The 14,198-nt window shown below is 44.7% G+C and overlaps 43 non-coding genes across 43 annotated transcripts; all 43 read right to left on the bottom strand.

Annotated features, from left to right (window-relative positions):
• Positions 1-200: 200 nt before the first annotated feature.
• Positions 201-319, bottom strand: LOC148558255 (5S ribosomal RNA). The gene has a single exon (XR_015891832.1). It is a non-coding gene; the product is annotated as a 5S ribosomal RNA (ribosomal RNA).
• A 199-nt stretch (positions 320-518) lies between these two features.
• Positions 519-637, bottom strand: LOC148558254 (5S ribosomal RNA). The gene has a single exon (XR_015888962.1). It is a non-coding gene; the product is annotated as a 5S ribosomal RNA (ribosomal RNA).
• A 209-nt stretch (positions 638-846) lies between these two features.
• On the bottom strand, positions 847-965 carry LOC148558253 (5S ribosomal RNA). The gene has a single exon (XR_015891831.1). It is a non-coding gene; the product is annotated as a 5S ribosomal RNA (ribosomal RNA).
• A 225-nt stretch (positions 966-1,190) lies between these two features.
• On the bottom strand, positions 1,191-1,309 carry LOC148558252 (5S ribosomal RNA). The gene has a single exon (XR_015891829.1). It is a non-coding gene; the product is annotated as a 5S ribosomal RNA (ribosomal RNA).
• A 196-nt stretch (positions 1,310-1,505) lies between these two features.
• Positions 1,506-1,624, bottom strand: LOC148558251 (5S ribosomal RNA). The gene has a single exon (XR_015888951.1). It is a non-coding gene; the product is annotated as a 5S ribosomal RNA (ribosomal RNA).
• Positions 1,625-1,840: 216 nt separating this feature from the next.
• On the bottom strand, positions 1,841-1,959 carry LOC148558250 (5S ribosomal RNA). The gene has a single exon (XR_015888940.1). It is a non-coding gene; the product is annotated as a 5S ribosomal RNA (ribosomal RNA).
• A 201-nt stretch (positions 1,960-2,160) lies between these two features.
• On the bottom strand, positions 2,161-2,279 carry LOC148558249 (5S ribosomal RNA). Its single transcript, XR_015891828.1, has one exon. It is a non-coding gene; the product is annotated as a 5S ribosomal RNA (ribosomal RNA).
• A 211-nt stretch (positions 2,280-2,490) lies between these two features.
• LOC148558248 (5S ribosomal RNA) lies at positions 2,491-2,609 on the bottom strand. Its single transcript, XR_015888929.1, has one exon. It is a non-coding gene; the product is annotated as a 5S ribosomal RNA (ribosomal RNA).
• Positions 2,610-2,835: 226 nt separating this feature from the next.
• On the bottom strand, positions 2,836-2,954 carry LOC148558247 (5S ribosomal RNA). Its single transcript, XR_015888918.1, has one exon. It is a non-coding gene; the product is annotated as a 5S ribosomal RNA (ribosomal RNA).
• A 225-nt stretch (positions 2,955-3,179) lies between these two features.
• Positions 3,180-3,298, bottom strand: LOC148558246 (5S ribosomal RNA). The gene has a single exon (XR_015888907.1). It is a non-coding gene; the product is annotated as a 5S ribosomal RNA (ribosomal RNA).
• A 210-nt stretch (positions 3,299-3,508) lies between these two features.
• Positions 3,509-3,627, bottom strand: LOC148558245 (5S ribosomal RNA). Its single transcript, XR_015891827.1, has one exon. It is a non-coding gene; the product is annotated as a 5S ribosomal RNA (ribosomal RNA).
• A 235-nt stretch (positions 3,628-3,862) lies between these two features.
• Positions 3,863-3,981, bottom strand: LOC148558244 (5S ribosomal RNA). The gene has a single exon (XR_015891826.1). It is a non-coding gene; the product is annotated as a 5S ribosomal RNA (ribosomal RNA).
• Positions 3,982-4,196: 215 nt separating this feature from the next.
• LOC148558243 (5S ribosomal RNA) lies at positions 4,197-4,315 on the bottom strand. Its single transcript, XR_015888896.1, has one exon. It is a non-coding gene; the product is annotated as a 5S ribosomal RNA (ribosomal RNA).
• Positions 4,316-4,540: 225 nt separating this feature from the next.
• LOC148558242 (5S ribosomal RNA) lies at positions 4,541-4,659 on the bottom strand. Its single transcript, XR_015888884.1, has one exon. It is a non-coding gene; the product is annotated as a 5S ribosomal RNA (ribosomal RNA).
• Positions 4,660-4,884: 225 nt separating this feature from the next.
• Positions 4,885-5,003, bottom strand: LOC148558241 (5S ribosomal RNA). The gene has a single exon (XR_015888873.1). It is a non-coding gene; the product is annotated as a 5S ribosomal RNA (ribosomal RNA).
• Positions 5,004-5,211: 208 nt separating this feature from the next.
• Positions 5,212-5,330, bottom strand: LOC148558240 (5S ribosomal RNA). Its single transcript, XR_015891825.1, has one exon. It is a non-coding gene; the product is annotated as a 5S ribosomal RNA (ribosomal RNA).
• Positions 5,331-5,527: 197 nt separating this feature from the next.
• On the bottom strand, positions 5,528-5,646 carry LOC148558239 (5S ribosomal RNA). The gene has a single exon (XR_015888862.1). It is a non-coding gene; the product is annotated as a 5S ribosomal RNA (ribosomal RNA).
• A 224-nt stretch (positions 5,647-5,870) lies between these two features.
• Positions 5,871-5,989, bottom strand: LOC148558238 (5S ribosomal RNA). The gene has a single exon (XR_015888851.1). It is a non-coding gene; the product is annotated as a 5S ribosomal RNA (ribosomal RNA).
• Positions 5,990-6,213: 224 nt separating this feature from the next.
• On the bottom strand, positions 6,214-6,332 carry LOC148558237 (5S ribosomal RNA). Its single transcript, XR_015888556.1, has one exon. It is a non-coding gene; the product is annotated as a 5S ribosomal RNA (ribosomal RNA).
• A 189-nt stretch (positions 6,333-6,521) lies between these two features.
• LOC148558236 (5S ribosomal RNA) lies at positions 6,522-6,640 on the bottom strand. Its single transcript, XR_015890107.1, has one exon. It is a non-coding gene; the product is annotated as a 5S ribosomal RNA (ribosomal RNA).
• Positions 6,641-6,833: 193 nt separating this feature from the next.
• Positions 6,834-6,952, bottom strand: LOC148558235 (5S ribosomal RNA). Its single transcript, XR_015891824.1, has one exon. It is a non-coding gene; the product is annotated as a 5S ribosomal RNA (ribosomal RNA).
• A 192-nt stretch (positions 6,953-7,144) lies between these two features.
• Positions 7,145-7,263, bottom strand: LOC148558234 (5S ribosomal RNA). The gene has a single exon (XR_015891823.1). It is a non-coding gene; the product is annotated as a 5S ribosomal RNA (ribosomal RNA).
• Positions 7,264-7,493: 230 nt separating this feature from the next.
• LOC148558233 (5S ribosomal RNA) lies at positions 7,494-7,612 on the bottom strand. The gene has a single exon (XR_015890812.1). It is a non-coding gene; the product is annotated as a 5S ribosomal RNA (ribosomal RNA).
• A 196-nt stretch (positions 7,613-7,808) lies between these two features.
• On the bottom strand, positions 7,809-7,927 carry LOC148558232 (5S ribosomal RNA). The gene has a single exon (XR_015888555.1). It is a non-coding gene; the product is annotated as a 5S ribosomal RNA (ribosomal RNA).
• A 192-nt stretch (positions 7,928-8,119) lies between these two features.
• Positions 8,120-8,238, bottom strand: LOC148558231 (5S ribosomal RNA). Its single transcript, XR_015890105.1, has one exon. It is a non-coding gene; the product is annotated as a 5S ribosomal RNA (ribosomal RNA).
• Positions 8,239-8,423: 185 nt separating this feature from the next.
• On the bottom strand, positions 8,424-8,542 carry LOC148558230 (5S ribosomal RNA). Its single transcript, XR_015891822.1, has one exon. It is a non-coding gene; the product is annotated as a 5S ribosomal RNA (ribosomal RNA).
• A 192-nt stretch (positions 8,543-8,734) lies between these two features.
• LOC148558229 (5S ribosomal RNA) lies at positions 8,735-8,853 on the bottom strand. The gene has a single exon (XR_015891821.1). It is a non-coding gene; the product is annotated as a 5S ribosomal RNA (ribosomal RNA).
• A 226-nt stretch (positions 8,854-9,079) lies between these two features.
• On the bottom strand, positions 9,080-9,198 carry LOC148558228 (5S ribosomal RNA). The gene has a single exon (XR_015891820.1). It is a non-coding gene; the product is annotated as a 5S ribosomal RNA (ribosomal RNA).
• Positions 9,199-9,421: 223 nt separating this feature from the next.
• Positions 9,422-9,540, bottom strand: LOC148558227 (5S ribosomal RNA). The gene has a single exon (XR_015890811.1). It is a non-coding gene; the product is annotated as a 5S ribosomal RNA (ribosomal RNA).
• Positions 9,541-9,736: 196 nt separating this feature from the next.
• LOC148558226 (5S ribosomal RNA) lies at positions 9,737-9,855 on the bottom strand. Its single transcript, XR_015888554.1, has one exon. It is a non-coding gene; the product is annotated as a 5S ribosomal RNA (ribosomal RNA).
• Positions 9,856-10,046: 191 nt separating this feature from the next.
• LOC148558225 (5S ribosomal RNA) lies at positions 10,047-10,165 on the bottom strand. The gene has a single exon (XR_015890104.1). It is a non-coding gene; the product is annotated as a 5S ribosomal RNA (ribosomal RNA).
• Positions 10,166-10,350: 185 nt separating this feature from the next.
• Positions 10,351-10,469, bottom strand: LOC148558224 (5S ribosomal RNA). The gene has a single exon (XR_015891818.1). It is a non-coding gene; the product is annotated as a 5S ribosomal RNA (ribosomal RNA).
• Positions 10,470-10,662: 193 nt separating this feature from the next.
• Positions 10,663-10,781, bottom strand: LOC148558223 (5S ribosomal RNA). Its single transcript, XR_015891817.1, has one exon. It is a non-coding gene; the product is annotated as a 5S ribosomal RNA (ribosomal RNA).
• Positions 10,782-10,998: 217 nt separating this feature from the next.
• Positions 10,999-11,117, bottom strand: LOC148558222 (5S ribosomal RNA). The gene has a single exon (XR_015888840.1). It is a non-coding gene; the product is annotated as a 5S ribosomal RNA (ribosomal RNA).
• Positions 11,118-11,321: 204 nt separating this feature from the next.
• Positions 11,322-11,440, bottom strand: LOC148558221 (5S ribosomal RNA). Its single transcript, XR_015888829.1, has one exon. It is a non-coding gene; the product is annotated as a 5S ribosomal RNA (ribosomal RNA).
• A 226-nt stretch (positions 11,441-11,666) lies between these two features.
• Positions 11,667-11,785, bottom strand: LOC148558220 (5S ribosomal RNA). The gene has a single exon (XR_015888818.1). It is a non-coding gene; the product is annotated as a 5S ribosomal RNA (ribosomal RNA).
• Positions 11,786-12,015: 230 nt separating this feature from the next.
• LOC148558219 (5S ribosomal RNA) lies at positions 12,016-12,134 on the bottom strand. Its single transcript, XR_015891816.1, has one exon. It is a non-coding gene; the product is annotated as a 5S ribosomal RNA (ribosomal RNA).
• Positions 12,135-12,327: 193 nt separating this feature from the next.
• On the bottom strand, positions 12,328-12,446 carry LOC148558218 (5S ribosomal RNA). Its single transcript, XR_015891815.1, has one exon. It is a non-coding gene; the product is annotated as a 5S ribosomal RNA (ribosomal RNA).
• Positions 12,447-12,669: 223 nt separating this feature from the next.
• On the bottom strand, positions 12,670-12,788 carry LOC148558217 (5S ribosomal RNA). The gene has a single exon (XR_015888807.1). It is a non-coding gene; the product is annotated as a 5S ribosomal RNA (ribosomal RNA).
• A 191-nt stretch (positions 12,789-12,979) lies between these two features.
• On the bottom strand, positions 12,980-13,098 carry LOC148558216 (5S ribosomal RNA). The gene has a single exon (XR_015890103.1). It is a non-coding gene; the product is annotated as a 5S ribosomal RNA (ribosomal RNA).
• A 185-nt stretch (positions 13,099-13,283) lies between these two features.
• LOC148558215 (5S ribosomal RNA) lies at positions 13,284-13,402 on the bottom strand. The gene has a single exon (XR_015891814.1). It is a non-coding gene; the product is annotated as a 5S ribosomal RNA (ribosomal RNA).
• Positions 13,403-13,595: 193 nt separating this feature from the next.
• On the bottom strand, positions 13,596-13,714 carry LOC148558214 (5S ribosomal RNA). Its single transcript, XR_015891813.1, has one exon. It is a non-coding gene; the product is annotated as a 5S ribosomal RNA (ribosomal RNA).
• Positions 13,715-13,939: 225 nt separating this feature from the next.
• On the bottom strand, positions 13,940-14,058 carry LOC148558213 (5S ribosomal RNA). The gene has a single exon (XR_015890810.1). It is a non-coding gene; the product is annotated as a 5S ribosomal RNA (ribosomal RNA).
• Positions 14,059-14,198: the final 140 nt, after the last annotated feature.

Here is a 14,198-nt window from a genome sequence, read left to right as displayed (position 1 = left end):
TTATAATATGCGCACATAATTATCATATGCATGTCTTGCGACGTAGGGTAAGTCGAGCTGCGAATCCCTGCGGGGCCTGTGGGAGCTTGCCTAAAATCAGGTCATTGAGACTCGCTTTAGCTAAACTATTCAAGATAGTGCCGTTTAAAGAACGAGCGTAGGCACGACGTATAAAAAAAAAAAAAAAAAAAAAAAAAAAAGAGGTGCAACACGAGGACTTCCCAGGAGGTCACCCATCCTAGTACTACTCTCGCCCAAGCACGCTTAACTGCGGAGTTCTGATGGGATCCGGTGCATTAGTGCTGGTATGATCGCACCTATTATAATATGCGCACATAATTATCATATGCATGTCTTGCGACGTAGGGTAAGTCGAGCTGCGAATCCCTGCGGGGCCCGTGCGAGCTTGCCTAAAATGAGGTCATTGAGACTCGCTTTAGCTAAACTATTCAAGATAGTGCCGTTTAAAGAACGAGGGTAGGCACGACGTAAAAAAAAAAAAAAAAAAAAAAAAAAAAGAGGTGCAACACGAGGACTTCCCAGGAGGTCACCCATCCTAGTACTACTCCCGCCCAAGCACGCTTAACTGCGGAGTTCTGATGGGATCCGGTGCATTAGTGCTGGTATGATCGCACCTATTATAATATGCGCACATAATTATCATATGCATGTCTTGCGACGTAGGGTAAGTCGAGCTGCGAATCCCTGCGGGGCCCGTGCGAGCTTGCCTAAAATGAGGTCATTGAGACTCGCTTTAGCTAAACTATTCAAGATAGTGCCGTTTAAAGAACGAGCGTAGGCACGACGTATAAAAAAAAAAAAAAAAAAAAAAAAAAAAAAAAAAAAGAGGTGCAACACGAGGACTTCCCAGGAGGTCACCCATCCTAGTACTACTCTCGCCCAAGCACGCTTAACTGCGGAGTTCTGATGGGATCCGGTGCATTAGTGCTGGTATGATCGCACCTATTATAATATGCGCACATAATTATCATATGCATGTCTTGCGACGTAGGGTAAGTCGAGCTGCGAATCCCTGCGGGGCCTGTGGGAGCTTGCCTAAAATCAGGTCATTGAGACTCGCTTTAGCTAAACTATTCAAGATAGTGCCGTTTAAAGAACGAGCGTAGGCACGACGTATAAAAAAAAAAAAAAAAAAAAAAAAAAAAAAAAAAAAAAAAAAAAAAAAAAAAGAGGTGCAACACGAGGACTTCCCAGGAGGTCACCCATCCTAGTACTACTCTCGCCCAAGCACGCTTAACTGCGGAGTTCTGATGGGATCCGGTGCATTAGTGCTGGTATGATCGCACCTATTATAATATGCGCACATAATTATCATATGCATGTCTTGCGACGTAGGGTAAGTCGAGCTGCGAATCCCTGCGGGGCCTGTGGGAGCTTGCCTAAAATCAGGTCATTGAGACTCGCTTTAGCTAAACTATTCAAGATAGCGCCGTTTAAAGAACGAGGGTAAGCACGACGTAAAAAAAAAAAAAAAAAAAAAAAAAGAGGTGCAACACGAGGACTTCCCAGGAGGTCACCCATCCTAGTACTACTCCCGCCCAAGCACGCTTAACTGCGGAGTTCTGATGGGATCCGGTGCATTAGTGCTGGTATGATCGCACCTATTATAATTTGCGCACATAATTATCATATGCGTGTCTTGCGACGTAGGGTAAGTCGAGCTGCGAATCCCTGCGGGGCCCGTGCGAGCTTGCCTAAAATGAGGTCATTGAGACTCGCTTTAGCTAAACTATTCAAGATAGCGCCGTTTAAAGAACGAGGGTAAGCACGACGTAAAAAAAAAAAAAAAAAAAAAAAAAAAAAAAAAAAAAAAAAAAAAGAGGTGCAACACGAGGACTTCCCAGGAGGTCACCCATCCTAGTACTACTCCCGCCCAAGCACGCTTAACTGCGGAGTTCTGATGGGATCCGGTGCATTAGTGCTGGTATGATCGCACCTATTATAATATGCGCACATAATTATCATATGCATGTCTTGCGACGTAGGGTAAGTCGAGCTGCGAATCCCTGCGGGGCCTGTGGGAGCTTGCCTAAAATCAGGTCATTGAGACTCGCTTTAGCTAAACTATTCAAGATAGTGCCGTTTAAAGAACGAGCGTAGGCACGACGTATAAAAAAAAAAAAAAAAAAAAAAAAAAAAGAGGTGCAACACGAGGACTTCCCAGGAGGTCACCCATCCTAGTACTACTCTCGCCCAAGCACGCTTAACTGCGGAGTTCTGATGGGATCCGGTGCATTAGTGCTGGTATGATCGCACCTATTATAATATGCGCACATAATTATCATATGCATGTCTTGCGACGTAGGGTAAGTCGAGCTGCGAATCCCTGCGGGGCCTGTGGGAGCTTGCCTAAAATCAGGTCATTGAGACTCGCTTTAGCTAAACTATTCAAGATAGCGCCGTTTAAAGAACGAGGGTAAGCACGACGTAAAAAAAAAAAAAAAAAAAAAAAAAAAAAAAAAAAAAAAAGAGGTGCAACACGAGGACTTCCCAGGAGGTCACCCATCCTAGTACTACTCCCGCCCAAGCACGCTTAACTGCGGAGTTCTGATGGGATCCGGTGCATTAGTGCTGGTATGATCGCACCTATTATAATTTGCGCACATAATTATCATATGCGTGTCTTGCGACGTAGGGTAAGTCGAGCTGCGAATCCCTGCGGGGCCCGTGCGAGCTTGCCTAAAATGAGGTCATTGAGACTCGCTTTAGCTAAACTATTCAAGATAGCGCCGTTTAAAGAACGAGGGTAAGCACGACGTAAAAAAAAAAAAAATAAAAAATAAAAAAAATAAAAAAAATAAAAAAAAAAAAAAAGAGGTGCAACACGAGGACTTCCCAGGAGGTCACCCATCCTAGTACTACTCCCGCCCAAGCACGCTTAACTGCGGAGTTCTGATGGGATCCGGTGCATTAGTGCTGGTATGATCGCACCTATTATAATATGCGCACATAATTATCATATGCGTGTCTTGCGACGTAGGGTAAGTCGAGCTGCGAATCCCTGCGGGGCCCGTGCGAGCTTGCCTAAAATGAGGTCATTGAGACTCGCTTTAGCTAAACTATTCAAGATAGCGCCGTTTAAAGAACGAGGGTAAGCACGACGTAAAAAAAAAAAAAAAAAAAAAAAAAAAAAAAAAAAAAAAAAAAAAAAAAAAAAAGAGGTGCAACACGAGGACTTCCCAGGAGGTCACCCATCCTAGTACTACTCCCGCCCAAGCACGCTTAACTGCGGAGTTCTGATGGGATCCGGTGCATTAGTGCTGGTATGATCGCACCTATTATAATATGCGCACATAATTATCATATGCATGTCTTGCGACGTAGGGTAAGTCGAGCTGCGAATCCCTGCGGGGCCCGTGCGAGCTTGCCTAAAATGAGGTCATTGAGACTCGCTTTAGCTAAACTATTCAAGATAGTGCCGTTTAAAGAACGAGCGTAGGCACGACGTATAAAAAAAAAAAAAAAAAAAAAAAAAAAAAAAAAAAAAGAGGTGCAACACGAGGACTTCCCAGGAGGTCACCCATCCTAGTACTACTCTCGCCCAAGCACGCTTAACTGCGGAGTTCTGATGGGATCCGGTGCATTAGTGCTGGTATGATCGCACCTATTATAATATGCGCACATAATTATCATATGCATGTCTTGCGACGTAGGGTAAGTCGAGCTGCGAATCCCTGCGGGGCCTGTGGGAGCTTGCCTAAAATCAGGTCATTGAGACTCGCTTTAGCTAAACTATTCAAGATAGTGCCGTTTAAAGAACGAGCGTAGGCACGACGTAAAAAAAAAAAAAAAAAAAAAAAAAAAAAAAAAAAAAAAAAAAAAAAAAAAAAAAAAAAAAAAAGAGGTGCAACACGAGGACTTCCCAGGAGGTCACCCATCCTAGTACTACTCTCGCCCAAGCACGCTTAACTGCGGAGTTCTGATGGGATCCGGTGCATTAGTGCTGGTATGATCGCACCTATTATAATATGCGCACATAATTATCATATGCATGTCTTGCGACATAGGGTAAGTCGAGCTGCGAATCCCTGCGGGGCCTGTGGGAGCTTGCCTAAAATCAGGTCATTGAGACTCGCTTTAGCTAAACTATTCAAGATAGCGCCGTTTAAAGAACGAGGGTAAGCACGACGTAAAAAAAAAAAAAAAAAAAAAAAAAAAAAAAAAAAAAAAAAAAAGAGGTGCAACACGAGGACTTCCCAGGAGGTCACCCATCCTAGTACTACTCCCGCCCAAGCACGCTTAACTGCGGAGTTCTGATGGGATCCGGTGCATTAGTGCTGGTATGATCGCACCTATTATAATTTGCGCACATAATTATCATATGCGTGTCTTGCGACGTAGGGTAAGTCGAGCTGCGAATCCCTGCGGGGCCCGTGCGAGCTTGCCTAAAATGAGGTCATTGAGACTCGCTTTAGCTAAACTATTCAAGATAGCGCCGTTTAAAGAACGAGGGTAAGCACGACGTAAAAAAAAAAAAATAAAAAATAAAAAAAATAAAAAAAATAAAAAAAAAAAAAAAGAGGTGCAACACGAGGACTTCCCAGGAGGTCACCCATCCTAGTACTACTCCCGCCCAAGCACGCTTAACTGCGGAGTTCTGATGGGATCCGGTGCATTAGTGCTGGTATGATCGCACCTATTATAATATGCGCACATAATTATCATATGCGTGTCTTGCGACGTAGGGTAAGTCGAGCTGCGAATCCCTGCGGGGCCCGTGCGAGCTTGCCTAAAATGAGGTCATTGAGACTCGCTTTAGCTAAACTATTCAAGATAGCGCCGTTTAAAGAACGAGGGTAAGCACGACGTAAAAAAAAAAAAAAAAAAAAAAAAAAAAAAAAAAAAAAAAAAAAAAAAAAAAAAGAGGTGCAACACGAGGACTTCCCAGGAGGTCACCCATCCTAGTACTACTCCCGCCCAAGCACGCTTAACTGCGGAGTTCTGATGGGATCCGGTGCATTAGTGCTGGTATGATCGCACCTATTATAATATGCGCACATAATTATCATATGCATGTCTTGCGACGTAGGGTAAGTCGAGCTGCGAATCCCTGCGGGGCCCGTGCGAGCTTGCCTAAAATGAGGTCATTGAGACTCGCTTTAGCTAAACTATTCAAGATAGTGCCGTTTAAAGAACGAGCGTAGGCACGACGTATAAAAAAAAAAAAAAAAAAAAAAAAAAAAAAAAAAAGAGGTGCAACACGAGGACTTCCCAGGAGGTCACCCATCCTAGTACTACTCTCGCCCAAGCACGCTTAACTGCGGAGTTCTGATGGGATCCGGTGCATTAGTGCTGGTATGATCGCACCTATTATAATATGCGCACATAATTATCATATGCATGTCTTGCGACGTAGGGTAAGTCGAGCTGCGAATCCCTGCGGGGCCTGTGGGAGCTTGCCTAAAATCAGGTCATTGAGACTCGCTTTAGCTAAACTATTCAAGATAGCGCCGTTTAAAGAACGAGGGTAAGCACGACGTAAAAAAAAAAAAAAAAAAAAAAAAAAGAGGTGCAACACGAGGACTTCCCAGGAGGTCACCCATCCTAGTACTACTCCCGCCCAAGCACGCTTAACTGCGGAGTTCTGATGGGATCCGGTGCATTAGTGCTGGTATGATCGCACCTATTATAATTTGCGCACATAATTATCATATGCGTGTCTTGCGACGTAGGGTAAGTCGAGCTGCGAATCCCTGCGGGGCCCGTGCGAGCTTGCCTAAAATGAGGTCATTGAGACTCGCTTTAGCTAAACTATTCAAGATAGCGCCGTTTAAAGAACGAGGGTAAGCACGACGTAAAAAAAAAAAAAAATAAAAAAAAAAAAATAAAAAAAAAAAAAAAAAAAAAAAGAGGTGCAACACGAGGACTTCCCAGGAGGTCACCCATCCTAGTACTACTCCCGCCCAAGCACGCTTAACTGCGGAGTTCTGATGGGATCCGGTGCATTAGTGCTGGTATGATCGCACCTATTATAATATGCGCATATAATTATCATATGCGTGTCTTGCGACGTAGGGTAAGTCGAGCTGCGAATCCCTGCGGGGCCCGTGCGAGCTTGCCTAAAATGAGGTCATTGAGACTCGCTTTAGCTAAACTATTCAAGATAGCGCCGTTTAAAGAACGAGGGTAAGCACGACGTAAAAAAAAAAAAAAAAAAAAAAAAAAAAAAAAAAAAAAAAAAAAAAAAAAAAAGAGGTGCAACACGAGGACTTCCCAGGAGGTCACCCATCCAAGTACTACTCTCGCCCAAGCACGCTTAACTGCGGAGTTCTGATGGGATCCGGTGCATTAGTGCTGGTATGATCGCACCTATTAAAATATGCGCACATAATTATCATATGCATGTCTCGCGACGTAGGGTAAGTCGAGTTGCGAAACCCTGCGGGGCCCGTGCGAACTTGCCTAAAATGAGGTCATTGAGACTCGCTTTAGCTAAACTATTCAAGATAGCGCCGTTTAAAGAACGAGGGCAAGCACGACGTAAAAAAAAAAAAAAAAAAGAGGTGCAACTCGAGGACTTCCCAGGAGGTCACCCATCCTAGTACTACTCTCGCCCAAGCACGCTTAACTGCGGAGTTCTGATGGGATCCGGTGAATTAGTGCTGGTATGATCGCACCTATTATAATATGCGCACAAAATTATCATATGCATGTCTCGCGACGTAGGGTAAGTCGAGTTGCAAATCCCTGCGGGGCCCGTGGGAGCTTGCCTAAAGTCAGGTCATTGAGACTCGCTTTAACAAAACTGTGCAAGATAGCGCCGTTTAAAGAACGAGGGTAAGCACGACGTAAAAAAAAAAAAAAAAAAAAAAGAGGTGCAACACGAGGACTTCCCAGGAGGTCACCCATCCTAGTACTACTCTCGCCCAAGCACGCTTAACTGCGGAGTTCTGATGGGATCCGGTGCATTAGTGCTGGTATGATCGCACCTATTAAAATATGCGCACATAATTATCATATGCGTGTCTTGCGACGTAGGGTAAGTGGAGCTGCGAATCCCTGCGGGGCCCGTGCGAGCTAGCCTAAAATGAGGTCATTGAGACTCGCTTTAGCTAAACTATTCAAGATAGCGCCGTTTAAAGAACGAGGGTAAGCACAACGTAAAAAAAAAAAAAAAAAAAAAGAGGTGCAACACGAGGACTTCCCAGGAGGTCACCCATCCTAGTACTACTCTCGCCCAAGCACGCTTAACTGCGGAGTTCTGATGGGATCCGGTGCATTAGTGCTGGTATGATCGCACCTATTATAATATGCGCACATAATTATCATATGCATGTCTTGTGACGTAGGGTAAGTCGAGCTGCGAATCCCTGCGGGGCCTGTGGGAGCTTGCCTAAAATCAGGTCATTGAGACTCGCTTTAGCTAAACTATTCAAGATAGTGCCGTTTAAAGAACGAGCGTAGGCACGACGTAAAAAAAAAAAAAAAAAAAAAAAAAAAAAAAAAAAAAAAAAAAAAAAAAAAAAAAAAAAGAGGTGCAACACGAGGACTTCCCAGGAGGTCACCCATCCTAGTACTACTCTCGCCCAAGCACGCTTAACTGCGCAGTTCTGATGGGATCCGGTGCATTAGTGCTGGTATGATCGCACCTATTATAATATGCGCACATAATTATCATATGCATGTCTTGCGACGTAGGGTAAGTCGAGCTGCGAATCCCTGCGGGGCCTGTGGGAGCTTGCCTAAAATCAGGTCATTGAGACTCGCTTTAGCTAAACTATTCAAGATAGCGCCGTTTAAAGAACGAGGGTAAGCACGACGTAAAAAAAAAAAAAAAAAAAAAAAAAGAGGTGCAACACGAGGACTTCCCAGGAGGTCACCCATCCAAGTACTACTCTCGCCCAAGCACGCTTAACTGCGGAGTTCTGATGGGATCCGGTGCATTAGTGCTGGTATGATCGCACCTATTTAAATATGCGCACATAATTATCATATGCATGTCTCGCGACGTAGGGTAAGTCGAGTTGCGAAACCCTGCGGGGCCCGTGCGAACTTGCCTAAAATGAGGTCATTGAGACTCGCTTTAGCTAAACTATTCAAGATAGCGCCGTTTAAAGAACGAGGGCAAGCACGACGTAAAAAAAAAAAAAAAAAAAAAGAGGTGCAACTCGAGGACTTCCCAGGAGGTCACCCATCCTAGTACTACTCTCGCCCAAGCACGCTTAACTGCGGAGTTCTGATGGGATCCGGTGAATTAGTGCTGGTATGATCGCACCTATTAAAATATGCGCACAAAATTATCATATGCATGTCTCGCGACGTAGGGTAAGTCGAGTTGCAAATCCCTGCGGGGCCCGTGGGAGCTTGCCTAAAGTCAGGTCATTGAGACTCGCTTTAACAAAACTGTGCAAGATAGCGCCGTTTAAAGAACGAGGGTAAGCACGACGTAAAAAAAAAAAAAAGAGGTGCAACACGAGGACTTCCCAGGAGGTCACCCATCCTAGTACTACTCTCGCCCAAGCACGCTTAACTGCGGAGTTCTGATGGGATCCGGTGCATTAGTGCTGGTATGATCGCACCTATTAAAATATGCGCACATAATTATCATATGCGTGTCTTGCGACGTAGGGTAAGTCGAGCTGCGAATCCCTGCGGGGCCCGTGCGAGCTAGCCTAAAATGAGGTCATTGAGACTCGCTTTAGCTAAACTATTCAAGATAGCGCCGTTTAAAGAACGAGGGTAAGCACGACGTAAAAAAAAAAAAAAAAAAAAAGAGGTGCAACACGAGGACTTCCCAGGAGGTCACCCATCCTAGTACTACTCTCGCCCAAGCACGCTTAACTGCGGAGTTCTGATGGGATCCGGTGCATTAGTGCTGGTATGATCGCACCTATTATAATATGCGCACATAATTATCATATGCATGTCTTGTGACGTAGGGTAAGTCGAGCTGCGAATCCCTGCGGGGCCTGTGGGAGCTTGCCTAAAATCAGGTCATTGAGACTCGCTTTAGCTAAACTATTCAAGATAGTGCCGTTTAAAGAACGAGCGTAGGCACGACGTAAAAAAAAAAAAAAAAAAAAAAAAAAAAAAAAAAAAAAAAAAAAAAAAAAAAAAAGAGGTGCAACACGAGGACTTCCCAGGAGGTCACCCATCCTAGTACTACTCTCGCCCAAGCACGCTTAACTGCGGAGTTCTGATGGGATCCGGTGCATTAGTGCTGGTATGATCGCACCTATTATAATATGCGCACATAATTATCATATGCATGTCTTGCGACGTAGGGTAAGTCGAGCTGCGAATCCCTGCGGGGCCTGTGGGAGCTTGCCTAAAATCAGGTCATTGAGACTCGCTTTAGCTAAACTATTCAAGATAGTGCCGTTTAAAGAACGAGCGTAGGCACGACGTAAAAAAAAAAAAAAAAAAAAAAAAAAAAAAAAAAAAAAAAAAAAAAAAAAAAGAGGTGCAACACGAGGACTTCCCAGGAGGTCACCCATCCTAGTACTACTCTCGCCCAAGCACGCTTAACTGCGCAGTTCTGATGGGATCCGGTGCATTAGTGCTGGTATGATCGCACCTATTATAATATGCGCACATAATTATCATATGCATGTCTTGCGACGTAGGGTAAGTCGAGCTGCGAATCCCTGCGGGGCCTGTGGGAGCTTGCCTAAAATCAGGTCATTGAGACTCGCTTTAGCTAAACTATTCAAGATAGCGCCGTTTAAAGAACGAGGGTAAGCACGACGTAAAAAAAAAAAAAAAAAAAAAAAAAGAGGTGCAACACGAGGACTTCCCAGGAGGTCACCCATCCAAGTACTACTCTCGCCCAAGCACGCTTAACTGCGGAGTTCTGATGGGATCCGGTGCATTAGTGCTGGTATGATCGCACCTATTTAAATATGCGCACATAATTATCATATGCATGTCTCGCGACGTAGGGTAAGTCGAGTTGCGAAACCCTGCGGGGCCCGTGCGAACTTGCCTAAAATGAGGTCATTGAGACTCGCTTTAGCTAAACTATTCAAGATAGCGCCGTTTAAAGAACGAGGGCAAGCACGACGTAAAAAAAAAAAAAAAAAAAAGAGGTGCAACTCGAGGACTTCCCAGGAGGTCACCCATCCTAGTACTACTCTCGCCCAAGCACGCTTAACTGCGGAGTTCTGATGGGATCCGGTGAATTAGTGCTGGTATGATCGCACCTATTAAAATATGCGCACAAAATTATCATATGCATGTCTCGCGACGTAGGGTAAGTCGAGTTGCAAATCCCTGCGGGGCCCGTGGGAGCTTGCCTAAAGTCAGGTCATTGAGACTCGCTTTAACAAAACTGTGCAAGATAGCGCCGTTTAAAGAACGAGGGTAAGCACGACGTAAAAAAAAAAAAAAGAGGTGCAACACGAGGACTTCCCAGGAGGTCACCCATCCTAGTACTACTCTCGCCCAAGCACGCTTAACTGCGGAGTTCTGATGGGATCCGGTGCATTAGTGCTGGTATGATCGCACCTATTAAAATATGCGCACATAATTATCATATGCGTGTCTTGCGACGTAGGGTAAGTCGAGCTGCGAATCCCTGCGGGGCCCGTGCGAGCTAGCCTAAAATGAGGTCATTGAGACTCGCTTTAGCTAAACTATTCAAGATAGCGCCGTTTAAAGAACGAGGGTAAGCACGACGTAAAAAAAAAAAAAAAAAAAAAAGAGGTGCAACACGAGGACTTCCCAGGAGGTCACCCATCCTAGTACTACTCTCGCCCAAGCACGCTTAACTGCGGAGTTCTGATGGGATCCGGTGCATTAGTGCTGGTATGATCGCACCTATTATAATATGCGCACATAATTATCATATGCATGTCTTGTGACGTAGGGTAAGTCGAGCTGCGAATCCCTGCGGGGCCTGTGGGAGCTTGCCTAAAATCAGGTCATTGAGACTCGCTTTAGCTAAACTATTCAAGATAGTGCCGTTTAAAGAACGAGCGTAGGCACGACGTAAAAAAAAAAAAAAAAAAAAAAAAAAAAAAAAAAAAAAAAAAAAAAGAGGTGCAACACGAGGACTTCCCAGGAGGTCACCCATCCTAGTACTACTCCCGCCCAAGCACGCTTAACTGCGGAGTTCTGATGGGATCCGGTGCATTAGTGCTGGTATGATCGCACCTATTATAATATGCGCACATAATTATCATATGCATGTCTCGCGACGTAGGGTAAGTCGAGTTGCAAATCCCTGCGGGGCCCGTGCGAGCTTGCCTAAAATCAGGTCATTGAGACTCGCTTTAACTAAACTGTGCAAGATAGCGCCGTTTAAAGAACGAGGGTAAGCACGACGTAAAAAATAAAAAAAAAAAAAAAAAAAAAAAAAAGAGGTGCAACACGAGGACTTCCCAGGAGGTCACCCATCCTAGTACTACTCCCGCCCAAGCACGCTTAACTGCGGAGTTCTGATGGGATCCGGTGCATTAGTGCTGGTATGATCGCACCTATTATAATATGCGCACATAATTATCATATGCGTGTCTTGCGACGTAGGGTAAGTCGAGCTGCGAATCCCTGCGGGGCCCGTGCGAGCTTGCCTAAAATGAGGTCATTGAGACTCGCTTTAGCTAAACTATTCAAGATAGCGCCGTTTAAAGAACGAGGGTAAGCACGACGTAAAAAAAAAAAAAATAAAAAATAAAAAAAATAAAAAAAATAAAAAAAAAAAAAAAGAGGTGCAACACGAGGACTTCCCAGGAGGTCACCCATCCTAGTACTACTCCCGCCCAAGCACGCTTAACTGCGGAGTTCTGATGGGATCCGGTGCATTAGTGCTGGTATGATCGCACCTATTATAATATGCGCACATAATTATCATATGCGTGTCTTGCGACGTAGGGTAAGTCGAGCTGCGAATCCCTGCGGGGCCCGTGCGAGCTTGCCTAAAATGAGGTCATTGAGACTCGCTTTAGCTAAACTATTCAAGATAGCGCCGTTTAAAGAACGAGGGTAAGCACGACGTAAAAAAAAAAAAAATAAAAAATAAAAAAAATAAAAAAAATAAAAAAAAAAAAAAAAAAAGAGGTGCAACACGAGGACTTCCCAGGAGGTCACCCATCCTAGTACTACTCTCGCCCAAGCACGCTTAACTGCGGAGTTCTGATGGGATCCGGTGCATTAGTGCTGGTATGATCGCACCTATTATAATATGCGCACATAATTATCATATGCATGTCTTGCGACGTAGGGTAAGTCGAGCTGCGAATCCCTGCGGGGCCTGTGGGAGCTTGCCTAAAATCAGGTCATTGAGACTCGCTTTAGCTAAACTATTCAAGATAGTGCCGTTTAAAGAACGAGCGTAGGCACGACGTAAAAAAAAAAAAAAAAAAAAAAGAGGTGCAACACGAGGACTTCCCAGGAGGTCACCCATCCTAGTACTACTCTCGCCCAAGCACGCTTAACTGCGGAGTTCTGATGGGATCCGGTGCATTAGTGCTGGTATGATCGCACCTATTATAATATGCGCACATAATTATCATATGCATGTCTTGCGACGTAGGGTAAGTCGAGCTGCGAATCCCTGCGGGGCCTGTGGGAGCTTGCCTAAAATCAGGTCATTGAGACTCGCTTTAGCTAAACTATTCAAGATAGCGCCGTTTAAAGAACGAGGGTAAGCACGACGTAAAAAAAAAAAAAAATAAAAAATAAAAAAAAAAATAAAAAAAAAAAAAAAAAGAGGTGCAACACGAGGACTTCCCAGGAGGTCACCCATCCTAGTACTACTCCCGCCCAAGCACGCTTAACTGCGGAGTTCTGATGGGATCCGGTGCATTAGTGCTGGTATGATCGCACCTATTAAAATATGCGCACATAATTATCATATGCATGTCTCGCGACGTAGGGTAAGTCGAGTTGCGAAACCCTGCGGGGCCCGTGCGAACTTGCCTAAAATGAGGTCATTGAGACTCGCTTTAGCTAAACTATTCAAGATAGCGCCGTTTAAAGAACGAGGGCAAGCACGACGTAAAAAAAAAAAAAAAAAAAAGAGGTGCAACTCGAGGACTTCCCAGGAGGTCACCCATCCTAGTACTACTCTCGCCCAAGCACGCTTAACTGCGGAGTTCTGATGGGATCCGGTGAATTAGTGCTGGTATGATCGCACCTATTAAAATATGCGCACAAAATTATCATATGCATGTCTCGCGACGTAGGGTAAGTCGAGTTGCAAATCCCTGCGGGGCCCGTGGGAGCTTGCCTAAAGTCAGGTCATTGAGACTCGCTTTAACAAAACTGTGCAAGATAGCGCCGTTTAAAGAACGAGGGTAAGCACGACGTAAAAAAAAAAAAAAGAGGTGCAACACGAGGACTTCCCAGGAGGTCACCCATCCTAGTACTACTCTCGCCCAAGCACGCTTAACTGCGGAGTTCTGATGGGATCCGGTGCATTAGTGCTGGTATGATCGCACCTATTAAAATATGCGCACATAATTATCATATGCGTGTCTTGCGACGTAGGGTAAGTCGAGCTGCGAATCCCTGCGGGGCCCGTGCGAGCTAGCCTAAAATGAGGTCATTGAGACTCGCTTTAGCTAAACTATTCAAGATAGCGCCGTTTAAAGAACGAGGGTAAGCACGACGTAAAAAAAAAAAAAAAAAAAAAAGAGGTGCAACACGAGGACTTCCCAGGAGGTCACCCATCCTAGTACTACTCTCGCCCAAGCACGCTTAACTGCGGAGTTCTGATGGGATCCGGTGCATTAGTGCTGGTATGATCGCACCTATTATAATATGCGCACATAATTATCATATGCATGTCTTGTGACGTAGGGTAAGTCGAGCTGCGAATCCCTGCGGGGCCTGTGGGAGCTTGCCTAAAATCAGGTCATTGAGACTCGCTTTAGCTAAACTATTCAAGATAGTGCCGTTTAAAGAACGAGCGTAGGCACGACGTAAAAAAAAAAAAAAAAAAAAAAAAAAAAAAAAAAAAAAAAAAAAAAAAAAAAAAGAGGTGCAACACGAGGACTTCCCAGGAGGTCACCCATCCTAGTACTACTCTCGCCCAAGCACGCTTAACTGCGCAGTTCTGATGGGATCCGGTGCATTAGTGCTGGTATGATCGCACCTATTATAATATGCGCACATAATTATCATATGCATGTCTTGCGACGTAGGGTAAGTCGAGCTGCGAATCCCTGCGGGGCCTGTGGGAGCTTGCCTAAAATCAGGTCATTGAGACTCGCTTTAGCTAAACTATTCAAGATAGC

This window comes from Arachis ipaensis, chromosome B6, assembly GCF_059453495.1.
Source record: "Arachis ipaensis isolate K30076 ecotype BB chromosome B6, ASM5945349v1, whole genome shotgun sequence".
Taxonomy (NCBI): Eukaryota; Viridiplantae; Streptophyta; class Magnoliopsida; order Fabales; family Fabaceae; genus Arachis; species Arachis ipaensis.
The sequence above is the reverse complement of the archived record's forward strand: the minus strand, read 5'-3'. Positions and strand labels throughout refer to the sequence as shown.